This window comes from Rattus norvegicus, chromosome 2, assembly GCF_036323735.1.
Source record: "Rattus norvegicus strain BN/NHsdMcwi chromosome 2, GRCr8, whole genome shotgun sequence".
NCBI classification, from domain to species: domain Eukaryota; kingdom Metazoa; phylum Chordata; class Mammalia; order Rodentia; family Muridae; genus Rattus; species Rattus norvegicus.
In genome coordinates this window covers 73,742,651-73,758,303 of record NC_086020.1, presented here as the reverse complement: position 1 = coordinate 73,758,303, position 15,653 = coordinate 73,742,651, and positions in this window count along the sequence as shown.

Genomic DNA, 15,653 nt, shown 5'->3' with positions numbered 1-15,653 from the left:
ACAACTGAAACAATAAAAGTTTTAACACATGTATAGATAACATATACAACATTTATGTATAATATATACATAATGCCTTATAAATAATCATGCACATACATAGTCATGCACATATACATCACTGTGCATATTGATTTCTATTTAAAATATTTTTGAAATTCCAGAAGAATTTTAATTGTAAATCACTTATTTTAGGTGACATACTCTAATTCTTTGGCTTTTAAAAATTAGAATTTTCTTTCCATTCCCTTCTCCTAACCTAGAGTATATTCCAATGTCCCCAACCATCACTGATTTTAAAATGAAGGAAAGGATGTGCTACTGGCATCTAGTGGTAGTGAACCAGATTGCTGTTTGTCATTGTGCAAGGTTCAGGACAGTTTGTCATGAGTGTCCCACCACACCAGACACAGGATTATACTTATTACCATACAGATAAAAAGGTGGGGTTTTATTTTAAAATGTAGATAAATTATGGTAAAGAAGAATGGAGATCCTTTATAACAGAGGAGGAAAAATAAGGGAAAGTAAATTTGCATTGCAGAAAACTGTCATGGAGCTGCTCTTCAGAGTGGGAAACCATACTTCAATGACTCAAGCAATGTATGGATGTGCAAGACAGCCAAAGTCTAATCTTAGGAAGAATAAGAACTTCTCCCTCAATCAGATAAATCAAAGCATTTAGATTACTTAATGGACATTTCATAATAATGCTTCATAGATCTGTTTGTAATGACTACCAATCTAGGACTTGTAAGAGGAAGTTCAACACGGGATAGTAACTTGGCAGAGGGGAAATATTAACACAGAGAAAGATGTAAAAGTCCCCATACTTGATATTTGGTTGCAATCCCAAACAATATTCAACACTGATAAAATATTCACTATATGTATAAAAATGTTTAACGAAATACTATGTTTTCAAAGATGGCAAGTAAACACTAATACATTTTATAACAAATTGTAGAATCAAAAAATTTTAAATGGTTTATGACCTTCTACTAGACATTCACATTTCTTGGCAAAAAATTGAATCTACTACCTGTCCAGAGACAATATAGTGTAAGAGATGATTTTTCAATGTGTATTAGATGCAGTCTTCACATGGTAATTGAGTTTTTCTGTTAGATACATGGGGGAATATATAAGAAATTACATAATTCAAGTATGTTGAACCAATGTACTGCCAAAATGAAGTTATCAAATTAAATAAAAGTTTTCTATTGAGTATCTATTAATTTCTTTTCTTTTTATTATCTCCAAAGAAATCACATGTTGCCAATTAAAGTAAAGCATCATGCTTGCCAATACTTTCTATATTTAGGGTTGGGGCTTGTCATTAAACCAGGAAAATTCCTAAACCAGACAGAATATCCTAAGATGTTTTTGGACACTTAGAGCATGACCCGACTTCTGGAGTTTTTCATTGTGTTGCCGTTACAGATTAGATAGAAAAAAAACCCACAAAAATCAAAAACAAAGCAAATATCCAAAATACAGAATGGCATTGTAGTCACCTACACGAGTGCCCTACACGAGTAACAGGAAGATGGTAAGACTAAAATTAACGTGTCTGTAGAAATGTTTTCTGTCTGTTATGGTGAAAGAACAGAATGGTCTCCATGAGCTCATGGGTTTCCATTCTTGTTTCTCAACCAGTGATACTGTCTTAAAAGTTTAGAGATGTTTTTTAAAGTTTTAGACTTGGCTGAAAAAGTTGACAGTTTAAAATAGGCCTTAGATGCAAGGTGATGCTTGTGCTCTGGTACTAGCCAAGACTCTTAGTTTTCAAGCTACATATGCAATGTAAAATAATAGCTTGTCTCATGCAGGGGGAGGGGGAGTTCCAACCATGTATGGCATTAGCATCCTCTATTATATGACTTATATTTATTTATAAGTAAGTATACATCATGCATGTCCTGTTGGGTCTGGATTACCTCAACTATCATAGTATTCGAAGTTCCACATATTTGCCTGCCAAATAATATATTTGTTTTTAACTATTCAATAATATTCCTTTGCATAGATGTACCATATTTTCTTTATTTGTTCTTCAGTTGAGGGACATCTAGATTGTTCCCAGTTTCTCACTATTATGAATAAAGCTGCTATGAAAACATTTTCAACAAATGCTACTTATCTACCTGGACGTCTACATGTAGAAGACTATGAGTAGATTCAAATCTGTCATCTTGCACAAAACTCAAGTCCAAGTGGAATAAGAACTCATTGCAAAACTGGATACACTAAATTTAACAGCAGAAATTGGGAAATAGCCTTGAACTCATTGGCACAGGAGATGACATTCTGAACAGAAAACCAATGGCTCATATTCTTCTAAGGTCAACAATTGATAAATGGGGCCTCGTGAAACTGCAAAGCTCTATAAGACAAAGGACAAAACAACAGTCTACAGATTGGGAAAGGATCTTCACCAGCCCTACATAAGACAGAGGGCTAATATTCAAAATGTGTAAAGAATTCAAGAATTTAGACACCAGCAATCCAAATACTCAATTTAAAAAATGGGCTACGTATCTATACAGAGAATTTTTTTATTATTATTTTTAATTTTCTCCAACCCCCTCACCCATTCTTCCTCTCCTCTTCCTCACTTCCAAATTCTCTTCCCAATTCACAGTGGGACTGTGGTGGCCTGGTGTGATCTCTCTGGATGCAAGCTGCCTCCTAACACAACAGCATGTGTGTGATTTTTTTCTACATGTATGTCTGTGCAATATGTGTTAGTGATCCCCTAGACGTAGAGTTACATGCATACTTGATGTGTTATCAAGGGTCAGGACTGAAACCTAAATCTTCAGAAAAGGCAGCCATTTCTCTTAATAGACCTTTAAGTATCTCCCATTCAGATTGTAATATGAAATGTTTTAATATATAATGTTATACTGGATAACCTTGGAAAAAAAGGTGTTGCAAACAAAATTGAACATTCTATCATATTTGTTTATGTCGGTTCTTTATCCAAAAATTTCCAATCTTCAATTGTAATGGATAGGAAGGCATTTGCAAGAGTGAGATCACAGTAACATGTTTATCTTTAAAGGCAGTAATATCTATTTCCTCCTATGTAATACTGAATATTTACTATGAAACTGCTTTGTTTTAAAGGGAACCTAGAAATGTTTGGTTCTATATATAATTACTAAGAAGCACATTTCACCTTAATTATGAAATATGTTCCACATACACATGTACTCATATATTGGGGACTGGTCTGTTATACAGTGAGTCTCTGAGACGCGACTGGATCATGAGGTACCAGAGGTAATAGATAAGTCTTTATTCAATTAATAATAGAATATGATTATTGGGAGATGGTAAAAATTGGAAGATGATGTTTAGTTTGAAGAATGTGCCCTGAGGAACCTGACCTAGAAAGATCTATTTTATTCTTTACCTTGGACATGGCTCCTTATTTTCAATTATATGACACAAGCAAGTTCCTCTATCACACACTACTACTCTGGTAATAAGGAACCAAGCTAAAGCCATTTTATATAAAATTGACAATCTGGTTAGTACGTTGAGACAGAAATGTCCTGGCACGATGAGAACAGGATAAGTGAACCACAATGGCATGTTCCTAGGGAAGTACCCTATCCCTGAATCATGATTGGTAGAAAATGTAACTATAACTTGGCACCAATATTTATGGCTATTGTGATCTATGTGCTTGCATTTCAAGTTTCTTCTGTGATCCTGAATAATCAATCAATAAGTGATTACAATAAATTTTACTTTTTTCTTATTTTCTTTGATATGTTATTTATTTACATTTCAAATGCTATCCCCTTTCCTGCTTTTCCCTCTGTAAACCCTCTATTTATACCCCCTTCACAGACAAATCTTCAATGGGCAAGAAACACTTAAAGAAGCATTCAAAATCCTTAGTCATCAAAACAACTCTTAGATTTCATTTTACTCGAGTCAGAATGCCTAGGATTAAGAACCCAAGTGATATCACATACTAGCAAATATGTAGAGCAAGGGGGGCACTCCTCCATTGCTAGTGGGAGTGCAAAGTTGTACAACCACTTTGGGAGGGAACCTGGTGGTTCCTCAGAAAACTGGGAATGGTCTACCTAACGACCTGGCTATATAGTGCTCCTGGACATACAACATCAACACTTTCTCAACTATTTGAATCTTTATTTTTTATTCCAAGGACCTCAATTCTGGTTGCATAACTTTGTTGATTTCCAACCTTGTTTCTAACCATTTTGAACTTAGTTAACTGAATAGACGTGTGACTAACCAAACGAAGACTGATCACACAATCTGTTTCCTTCTCTGAGTCCTGGTTGGAATGCCAACTTTACATCACAGATTATCTATCCTATTTTCTCTTGCCCAATATTCCAATGATTGTATAATACATCATTTCATGTACCATTAAACAAGAAGATGCCTGTTATGCTGATTAATATTAATGATATAACATTAAGTTGTAAAGTGTATTGTACTTTCAGAAAAAAAAGAATAACAGTTTGGAACTTAGATTAATTATGAGTGAATATTAGGATAATTATTTCAAGTATATTAATATATAAAATGTCTTGGAAACAGTGTTGTTTCCTTTAGTTTGGACTAGTATATGAACTCACACAAAATATTTTCAAGAGGATATTTGGCTCCTTTCTCTTTCTTTATTTTTTATAACATTTATTTACATTTACTATATTTCAGGATTTATTATTTTATGATTATGAGTGTTTTTTCTGCATGTATGCTTGTATATTATGTTCATGTTCTGTAAGAAATCATATCACTAATGTAAGTAACAGATTCATGTAAACTGCCATACCTGGGCTTGGAATTGAACCATGGCACTGCCATTAAAACTGCTCAATCTCTAAGGACAGGAGTCTAGGAAAGGGAATAACATTTGAAATGTAAACTTAAAAAAAAATCCAATTTAGAAAAAAAAAAAAACATGATTTTAAATACTTGCCAGGAAAAGAGAAGAAAACTCTGAAATAACTCCACTATCAAATAATCTAAAACAACAACAAGAACAAAAGCAAAACAAAACAAAAACACCCATGCAATCTCTCCAGGCCTGTGATTTTAGTATTACATCATCATACTGGTACTTTTAGTTATAATCAATTTACAATACATTTATTTTATTTTTCATGTAGTTTCAGTATAGGGAAGTCTACTGAGCAACATCCAGACCCTGGGTCCCATAGATTTTCTTTAACAAAAAGAAAAGTATTTGCAGGTCCTGGTGCTCTTGCTTTCATAGAAAACAGCAGGTTCACACAAGATGACTTATTAGCATTGATAGGTAATAACAAACACAAACCTATTGGGGTATACTCGAGTAACTCCCACAGGAAATTTAAAATGCACATCAACACAGTCTTTGTGACAAAACAATGAAGTTTATAATAATGTCATTTCCCTCAAAACTGGTTATCAACAGAGTATAGAATTTGAACATTACGTTGAAGAAATTCCTATGATAGGACTCATTTTTCATCAACATACAGATATAAACAACAGTACTATGAGAGAGCCTGAGCTACATGAGCTTGATCAGAATATGCATGACACTCTCAAAAAATTTAATTGAAAAATAAAAGAAAAATATAATTGAATGATAAAAATCATATAACCAGTTAAAATTACTGCTTCAACTATTAAAAACAAGTCAATGACTATATATGTATATATATATACATATATATGTATATTTATATATGATATATGACCTCAAAGAAGACAGGGATATATATATATATATATAATGATTTTGAGAATTCTTAACTTCTGAACACCATTTGCTGAGTATACTGTCTTTTCTCTATTATATTTTTTGACATCTCTGCTTAAAACTTAATTTCCTTTTCAAACATTTTTATTATGTTATTTATATACACTTCTATACAAACTTCTCTCTTTCTCTGTGTGTGTGTGTCTGTGTATGTGTGTGTGTGTGTGTGTGTGTGTGTGTGTGTGTGTGTGTGCGCATGCATCATATACAAGCATTCATGTATGAGGCTTGCATGTGCCAGTGTCCAAAGAGCCAGAAAGACAGGATAACTCCTTGGAGTTAGAGTTATGGTTGGCTGTGAGCTATCTGATGTGGACAGTAGGAACGGAACCTGAGTCCTCTGGCAAAACAGCAAAGAGGCTAAGCTCTAAAGCCATCTCTCCCACACCAACATTCCTAAGTAACATGAATTTGGAGTTCTTGCACAGTGATGGCATATCATACACACATGCACATGAGCACATATAGACACACACAAACACACACACACACACACACACGCAAACATATTTATCAGGAGACTTAAAATAGAGACTAGATTTGGAGTCATAGAAATCACACCCTCACATTTATATTTTATTAAGAAGATAATTTTCTAGAAGAGTAAAGAAGTAAAGAAGGGAGAATTAAAATTGAAATGAAAGATAGAGAAAGAAAAGGATGTGACAGATTGATTAATAACATTTTTGGATGAGGAATAGGAAGGAGGGATGTAAAGAGGGATGGAGAGAGGAAGGGAGGGAGAGAGAGAGAGAGAGAGAGAGAGAGAGAGAGAGAGAGAGAGAGAGAGAGAGAATATCATGGAAGTCAAGACATTTAAAAATCAGTAAAGAAACAGACAATGGATAGTGATGAGTGTGTGCTTGTGCGTTTTTATGTGCATGAATCGTAGTGAGGTTATTAACATACTATTAAGAACATTAAAACCAAACCTAAGAACCTAAAATTTGCTTATTTTAAATTAATTTTTGAGAGGATATCAGAAGTGTCAGATGAATTTATATGAAGAGTATTTAACTGACTCCTGCCAAGTCTCGCTGCCCCAAAGAAACAAATCACCAAAACATACACTGTAGAAAGAAAGCATTTAAAGATGACGATCAACCTACACAATGCACTGTCTCATTCACTCAGATTCCCAAAGTTAAAAGTGGTCATTTTGTTTTGTCTAAAAAGTTATTATTAATAATGTGGTTTAGTGTATTTATCATTCAAGAAACTATATGCTGATCATACCATGTTTTTTACAATTTTACTGCTGTTACTGAGAGGAACTACTCACTAGAAAAAAATGAAAATGTCAAACAACTTCCCTGTTGATCCTAAATAAAATTAAGACAATTAACAGATTGTTTCAAGGAATCAAATAAATACACCTTCCTCATTTATAAATAGCTACTACAGAAATTGTATTGATTATGTAAGAAAACAAATGACTACTCAATAAATAAGCATAAAATAAAAATCAGTACTGAAAAGGGTATGCCTCTTTAATTTTAATGGTGCTATTTCATACTCTTAATTGATCCATTTCATCTACTCAAGCAGGAGTTACTTAATTAAAATATTATGTAAAGTGGTATAAAACAATGCATAATTAAATATAAAACCATGCTGAATTGATTTCAAACTGGCCCACTTTACCAGTGTCGGAAAGCAAACTTATTAAATGATTTCTTTGGGGACTGCACCTGGTCACTGCTTGGAATTGGCTTGCTTGGTCACAAATCAATATCACTTTCTTTCATTTATCAGTGATCGCAAAGCTTTTCAATAGTTCTAATTTTAAAGAATGATTACAGCAAATATAGAGTCATTGATTGTTTAAAGGTTACTGCCAAAATGAACACACAGGTAATTGGATTTTTAATGAGTGAGCTTATATGAGAAGTCAAACATTTTTCCTTGACAAACTTTAAGCTATAAAGTTGTATGTCACATGATGTGTGATTCAGCATTGCATCTGGACACACACACACACGCACACACACACACACTCACACACACACACACATACATATATATATATATATATATATATATATATGTGCATGACTTATTCCAACAGACAACCATAATATTTAACAAACTACAAACATTAATAATCTTTAATTAAAATATGGTTTAAATGAACCATGGTTTTCTTTAATTTTCTAAAATAGCCTATAAGTGGTTTAATGAACTACTGAAAATAATCACATCATATTTATTTATTTATTTCTACAATGTTTACACTTTACATGCTTCCCTTCCAGTGTTCACTGGGGTTATACCTTCTTTTATTCTTATTTTAAAGATGTATCTGAGTGATAATATCCAATATAAGTGACTTTTATATGAATATGTGCTTATATGTGCTGACCTTGAAGCTTAAGTTACCAAATCAATTATCATTAAAACTCTCGGCGGCTACCTGAGCTGTCCCTGTTCTGCTTCTCTCTTAATGTTTACACACAAAAATAAAATGCTTCCTTGCCATTGTTCAAATTAAAAAAAAAGATGTATCTATTGCATTTTATGAGTATTTTTACATGCTTGTATTCATGTGCAGAATATACATGACTCATGAATGTCAGAAGAGGGTGACACATCCCTGAAACTGGAATTACTGATTGCCACAGCCATCATTCATGTGCTGTGAACTAAGCTGAGAACCTCTGCAAGAACAAGTATGCATCACCAATAAATAAGGCTACAAAGCCTGAGTTACCCTATTAAGAAATAAAACATAAGATACTAAGGTTATTTCTGTAATAGTAAGTTCTTTTTTTTGTTCCTTTTTCTTTTTTTCTTCTTCTTTTTTTTTTTTTATTAACTTGAGTATTTCTTATATACATTTCGAGTGTTATTCCCTTTCCCGGTTTCCGGGCAAACATTCCCCTCCCCCCTCCCCTTCCTTATGGGTGTTCCCCTCCCCACCCTCCCCACATTACCGCCCTCCCCCCAACAATCTAGTTCACTGGGGGTTCAGTCTTAGCAGGACCCGTGGCTTCCCCTTCCACTGGTGCTCTAACTAGAATATTCATTGCTACCTATGAGGTCAGAGTCCAAGGTCAGTCCATGTATAGTCTTTAGGTAGTGGCTTAGTCCCTGGAAGCTCTGGTTGCTTGGTATTGTTGCACATATGGGGTGGCTTGGATGAATTCTTCTCTCTTGCTCTCGTCTTCTCTTCATATTTGTCTGCTTCTCTCTCTGTCTCCCTCTGGAATTCCATCTTTTTCTCTCTATTTGTCTTTCTTATTGTGTCTTTCTTCACCTGTCTCTACTGAGTTCAGTTTCCAGACTATAAAATTGCAGATTCTTATTACAAAAATTTCACAGAGGACTTAAAAGATAAGAATGCACATAAAATAACTCTGGTACTCTGGATCACAGAATGTGACTGCCTGTAGGTGTAGAAAGAATGTTAATGTTCTCGAGAATTCTACTGTTTAATTGTCCACTGTGATCATATGGTAAATAATCTTGCTTATGACTCCTGAATGTGGGTGACTCTGCTTCAAATGTGTCCTGGCACATCTCCTTCATAAAGAATGTGACAACACAGTCACTTATGAATCATGAAACAGGTTGTGAGCATGGCCCAACTTCTAACAACCTTAGTATTTGACTTTCTAGACTTCAAAATTTTAAGCAATACACTTCACTGTTGATAGTTTATCTAACACAAACTGTTATCTTATGCCTGTCTGAATGGACTAAGATGTTTCATAAACATAGCAAGGGGAAATCATCCCTTAACTCCACATGTGAGGGCTTCAAGATCAGTGAGTTTTCAGTCCAAAAATGAATTTGTTCTGGTAATTTTCTTCTACTTTACTCAAGCTCAAGTTATCTGGGAAGAGGAACCACATTTGAAAGAAATCCCTCCATCCTATTGCCTGTCCACCCTGTGTGTGTGTGTGTGTGTGTGTATAAATATATATTCTTTACATAAATTACACTTTATATATAATTATATATAATATACTTGATTAATAATTGATATGAGTGGGCCTAATATGCAGTGTCTGAGGTGGATATTACCACCTTTGGTAGTTGGTCCTGAATTGCATAGAATATCAAAGTGATCTGGCAACATAGAAGCAAGTCAATATGCAGCACTTATTAATGCCTTCTGCTCCACTTCCTGAATCAAGATGCCTGCCTTAAATACCTGCTCAGAATGCTTTCATGAGGGACTGTGATATGGAAATATAAGAGTAAATAGCCAAAAAAATTTAAAGAAAGAGTAAATAATCCCTTTCTTACTCAAGTTTGTTTTGGTCATGGTATTTTATCACAGCAATTTAAACCTATCTAAATAATATTTTTTGTAGAATTCACAATTGTAATCTGAATATAAGCATATAATCTCAAGCATAATTTTTAGTAGAATTTATAATTATAATCTTAAGCATATATCCTAAGCATATAATCCTAATGTATATACAGAACATTTATAGATTTCAAATTTTAATTGTCTAGGGTAGAATTTCAAAATATTGCATAAGTTTCCACATACAACATAACTGTTAGAATTTTGTGAATGAATGGAAAGTAATGATTTCAAATATTTGATTAAGTCTACACGATTTATACAAAAGTAAGGGAATTAAATAAATAATGTTGATATTTTTAAATAAAAAGTGAGAAAAATGTAGAGGTCTAACATAAGAACCATTGCTTTCTCTCCCTTCATCATGGTGATTCTGAGGAAATTGAAAAAAACACAACAACAACAAAATGACAATAAAGAAAATAGGACCCTGGTTTCACTGCTCACTTAGGAAGTATGGTTGTATCTAAAGTACCAGGTTATCCTGAAATATACGTTAATTCACCAGGTTAGAATAAATGAAAATTTAAAATAAATATTAGATAATGTATCCCTACCTGAATTAAGCACAACAGCAGATAGGATCCTACACTATATATTGTGAGCCTGTAATTGAGACAAAAGGGGAGAATAATATGTTGTAAATTGTAAGGTGCATAAAGGATTCTATCATTAACATTCTCAGTAGGCATGGGATTTAGGATGAGAAGTGACAATGCAGAATTCGAATAAGAGTCATGGAGCTACTATGTCAACTAATGTTCAACTGCTGCTCTTACTAGAGTTGTGAGTCCTCTATTTAGGAAAGGCAAATGGAATTACCGAGCTGAGATAAAACATGGAACTTCACAAATGGAATAGTCATCAAGATAATACAGCATATTGACTTGCAGAATGTATAGTGTTGCAATGATTTTCTGTAACAGGACAATTAATACTATGAAATTCAAGTTGATTCTAAAGATTCAAGATGGAAGCATATGTGCTGTTCTAAAGTTCATAAAAGATTAAAGAACAACAATGGAAATTTGACTCTAGGCATATGTTCTATAATACTGAAGTTGTTTGTGTAACTTTGATTATCCTTTTCCATTTTCAATTCGATGGAAGTCAAAAAGGATGAAGAGAATATGAACATCTTGTGACTCCTATTCAAAGCAGCAACTATAATGGAGACAGGGAAGCAGTTTTCTTTTGAGAAATAAGGATGACATATGAAAAATATAAGATCAAAAAAGTTTTAAATATTAGGGTAAGCATTAAAAAGCAAAAACAAGCTATAATAGGTCAAATTACAATATCATCCCCCAGTAAGATCCAAGAAATACTCTGTTACCTTTAGACGAAACAGGAGTCTTTGTGAGTTCTTCAATATGATTAGGCTATGTGAACTGGAAGATATAAATGAAGAAATGCAAAGCAGGAATCGAATCAATACGTGCAGAGTATTTGGATAATACTGGTTGTTCATTTATTGTGAGAAATAGACAGGTAATCTTGTTGCTTTTATTAGGAATCACTAATGACAATAAAAATGAATTAATAACAAATACACAGCAATGAGCATGATGGAGAAAATGTCTCTGTTTGAGGATGAAGCAACCTTTTGGTATATAATATAGGAATAGTGTAGCTGGATTTTGGGGTAGATCGATTCCCATCTTCCAGAAAAACGGCCACACCGATGTCCACAGTGGCTGTACAAATTAGAACCCCTGCAGCAATAAATGAATGTTTCTATTCCTTCACATGCTTGTCAGTGTGAACTATCACTTGTTTCATTGATCTTAGCCACGCTGATCACAGTAAGATGAAATCTTAAAGTAGTTTTAGTTTGCATTTCTTGGATGACTAAGAAGTTAGACATTTCTTCAGTCTTTCTATGCCATATGAATTTCCTCTTTTGAAAATTTTTTGTAGATCTCTACTCCATTTTTTACTAATGTTATCTATTTTCTTAATATTTAGAGCTCCTTATATATTTTTGATAATCCTATTCTATCATATGTGGAGGTGGTTAAATTCTTTTGCCATTTTGTAGACTGCAGCTTTTTCCAAATGACAGTATCATAAATATTTTCAGTTTCATGAGGCCCCATTTATAGTTGAGCTAAGTGCCAGTACCAAAGGTATTCTGTTCAGAAAGTCTTTCTTCTGTGTCATGAGTTTGGGGCATATTCCCCACTTGCTCTACTATTAGGTCCAGTGTATCTGATTTTATGTCAAGGCCACTGATCCATTTCAATCTGAATTTTGTGCTGCTTGATAAGTATATATCTATTTTGAATTTTTCTATATGCAGTCATAAAGTTTAAGCAGCATCATTTAGTAAAGATGTCTTTTTTAAAATTATCTTCCTTATTAAAAATCACACATGCATAGGTGTGTGGGTTTATGTCTTGAGTCTTTGATTTGATTCCATTGATGAACAATACTGTTTTTGTACCAATAACATTCTGTCTTTATTGCTATAATTCTGTAATAAAACCTGAAACTGATGATGGTGATGATGAAAACACCAGTTGTTTTTTTACTTTGTTTTATTTTGTTTTGTTGAATTTTCAGGATTATTTTAGCTATGATGCTGTTTTTATTTTCATATGATACTACAGAATATCACACATATACATATGCAGATTATCTTGGAACTTTGATGAGGATTGCATTGTTTTGTATATTGATTTTTTTATATGAAGGTCATATTTTAATCATACAAATCTGTACTAAACAAGTTCTTTCTGTGTTCTATGAAATTGGGAAAAATATAGATGGCCCTTAACAAATGAATCAGGAATGAAAATATGGTACACTTCCACAATGGAGTATAACACAGTGATTAAAACAAAGAAATCATAAAATTCATAGGTAATGGATAAAATGAGAGAAAATCATCTTGAATGATTAAGCCCAGACCTAGAATGACAAATAGAGTTCGTATTCATTTATATGTGGAAATTTGCTGCTAAGTCAATGATAACCAAGTTACAACCCATAGAACCACAAGTATAAAATGAGGGACTAATGGATATACCATGAGATTTCTTTAGGGAGAGAAATAGAAAAGGTAGTTGCAGATAGATAGGTGGTGGACCTGGAATGGGAGAGTCAGGTAGAAAGGAAAAAGAATAAAGGGAAAGGAAAAGGATAAGGGGAAAGCCAGCTAAAATTAATCACATTTATGGGTTAGTATAGACACCTAACAGAACAGAAACTTCCAAAGATATATACACGTGTGAAAATGATATAAATGAAATCTCCAATAATGGAAGAGACAGAGCCTCAATTAGATACCTCTTGTGGCCTAATGAAGCTTCTACATTCCAGACTGGCTTATACACAAATTAGATTTTAGATTAAGGGGTCCCAACGGAATCCCCAAACAATATAGTCTGTTAGAAAGGCTATAGATTGACTCTCCAAACTGCTTCAGCCGCATTGCTAAAGATAATATCTATACAACCCACTGAACATGAAGAGGTACCTCAAACTATACCACAGAGCAATAGTGATAAAAAAATTACTACATGGTATTGGTACAAAGATAAACAGGTAGATCAATGAAATAGAATTGAGGAGCCAGAAATGAACTCATAGCTATTGTTACTTGATTTTGAAAAAGAAGTTAAAACCATGCAGTGGGAAAAAGACAGCATTTTCAATAAATGGTCCTGGTTCAACCAGCATGTAGAAGAGTGAAAACTGATACATTCTTATCTCCCTATCAAAAGCTCAAGTCCAAGTAGATCAAGGACCTCCACATAAAATCAGATACAGAGAAACTAATGGAAGCAAAAGTGGCAGAAAGCCTTGAACACATGGGCACACGGGGAAATTTCCTGAACAGAACACCCATGGCTTATGCTCTAAGATCAAGAATCGACAAATGGGACTTCATAAAATCGTGAAGTTTCTGTAACGCAAAGGACACTGTCATTAGGACAAAATGGCAACCAACAGATTGGGAAAAGATCTTTACCAATCCTACATCCTATAGAGGGCTAATGTTAAATATATACACAGAATTCAAAAGTTAGAATCCAGAGACACAGATAACTTTATTAAAATGGGGTGCAGAGCTAATCAGAGAATTGTCAAATGAGGAATCTTGAATGTCTGAGAAGCACCTAAAGAAATGTTCAACATCTTAGTCATCAGAGAAATGCAATTCAAAACAACCCTGAGATTCCACCTCACACCAGTGAGAATGGCTAAGATAAAAAACTCAGGTGACAGCAGATGCTGGTGAGGATGTGTAGAAAGAGGGGAGGGGTTAAAAGAGGGGCAGAATCAAGTATGGGAGGAGATAAAGAAGATGTACAGAGGTTCAGGAAATTGAACAGAGGTGTATAGCAATGGGGGATGGGCAACTGGGGGTAGCAACCAGAAAGTTCCAGATGCCAGGAAAGCAAAAGCCTCCCATAACCACCTATGGAGATGACATTAGCTGAAATACCCCACAACGGGGAGTGAGAACCGTTAGAGACCATATCCGGAGGCTGGGCACAGGCCCTGGTTGAAGGATGGGGCCGCCCACCCGTTTTGAATTGGTCCTGTCTACAGGAAATACAGGAACAAAGAGTGGAGCAGAGAATGAAGGAAAGGCCCTACCTGGGGCTCCATCCCAAATGCAGTCACCCAAGCAGACACTACTGCTGATCCCAAGAAGTGATTGCTTACAGGACTCTGATAGAATTATCTCCTGAGGCGCCCTGCCAGATCCTGACCAAAACATATGTGGATGCTTGAAGCCAACCATTGGACTGATCTCGGGGATTCCAGTGAAGGAGGTAGGAGAAGGAATAAAGGAATTGAAGGGGTCTCATCTGGCTTCAGTTGAACGGGAGGCCCTCGGTCCTGTGAAAGCTTGTGCGGCAGTGTAGAAGAATGCTACTGCGGTGTGGTGGGATTGAGTGGGAGGTTGGGCAGGGGAGCACCCTCATAGAAGCATGGTAATGGCGGATGGGATGGGCGGGGGTTGCAGAGGGGAAACCAGAAAAGGGAATAACATTTTAAATAAATAAATATATCCAATTTTTTAAAAAAATGTAGAATTTGTACCTATATAAAGCCTCCACCGCTACTTTCCAGAGTCTTTTGTTTACAAACGTGCTCTGCATGCTTCAAATACAGAAACATAAACATTGAAGCAGCTCGGAACCTCTGATCTTCAATAGGATCCTGCTGTAATCTATGGTATTCCAACAGTGCGACAAAATGGAAGTATGGGATTTGACTGAAGGCCCATGGTGTACAATTGGACCCATAGCCACCTCTGGGGTTACCAGAATCCTGAGACTAGACTGACCAAGATTCTAAGGCAAAACCAAATCTTACAACACTTTTTTTTTTTAACTTGAGTATTTCTTATATATATTTCGAGTGTTATTCCCTTTCTCAGTTTCCGGGAAACCTCCCCCTCCCCGCTCCCGTTCCTTATGGGTGTTCCCTCCCAACCGTCCCCCAATTGCCGCCCTCCCCCAAACAGTCTAGTTCACTGGGGGTTCAGTCTTAGCAGGACCCAGGGCTTCCCCT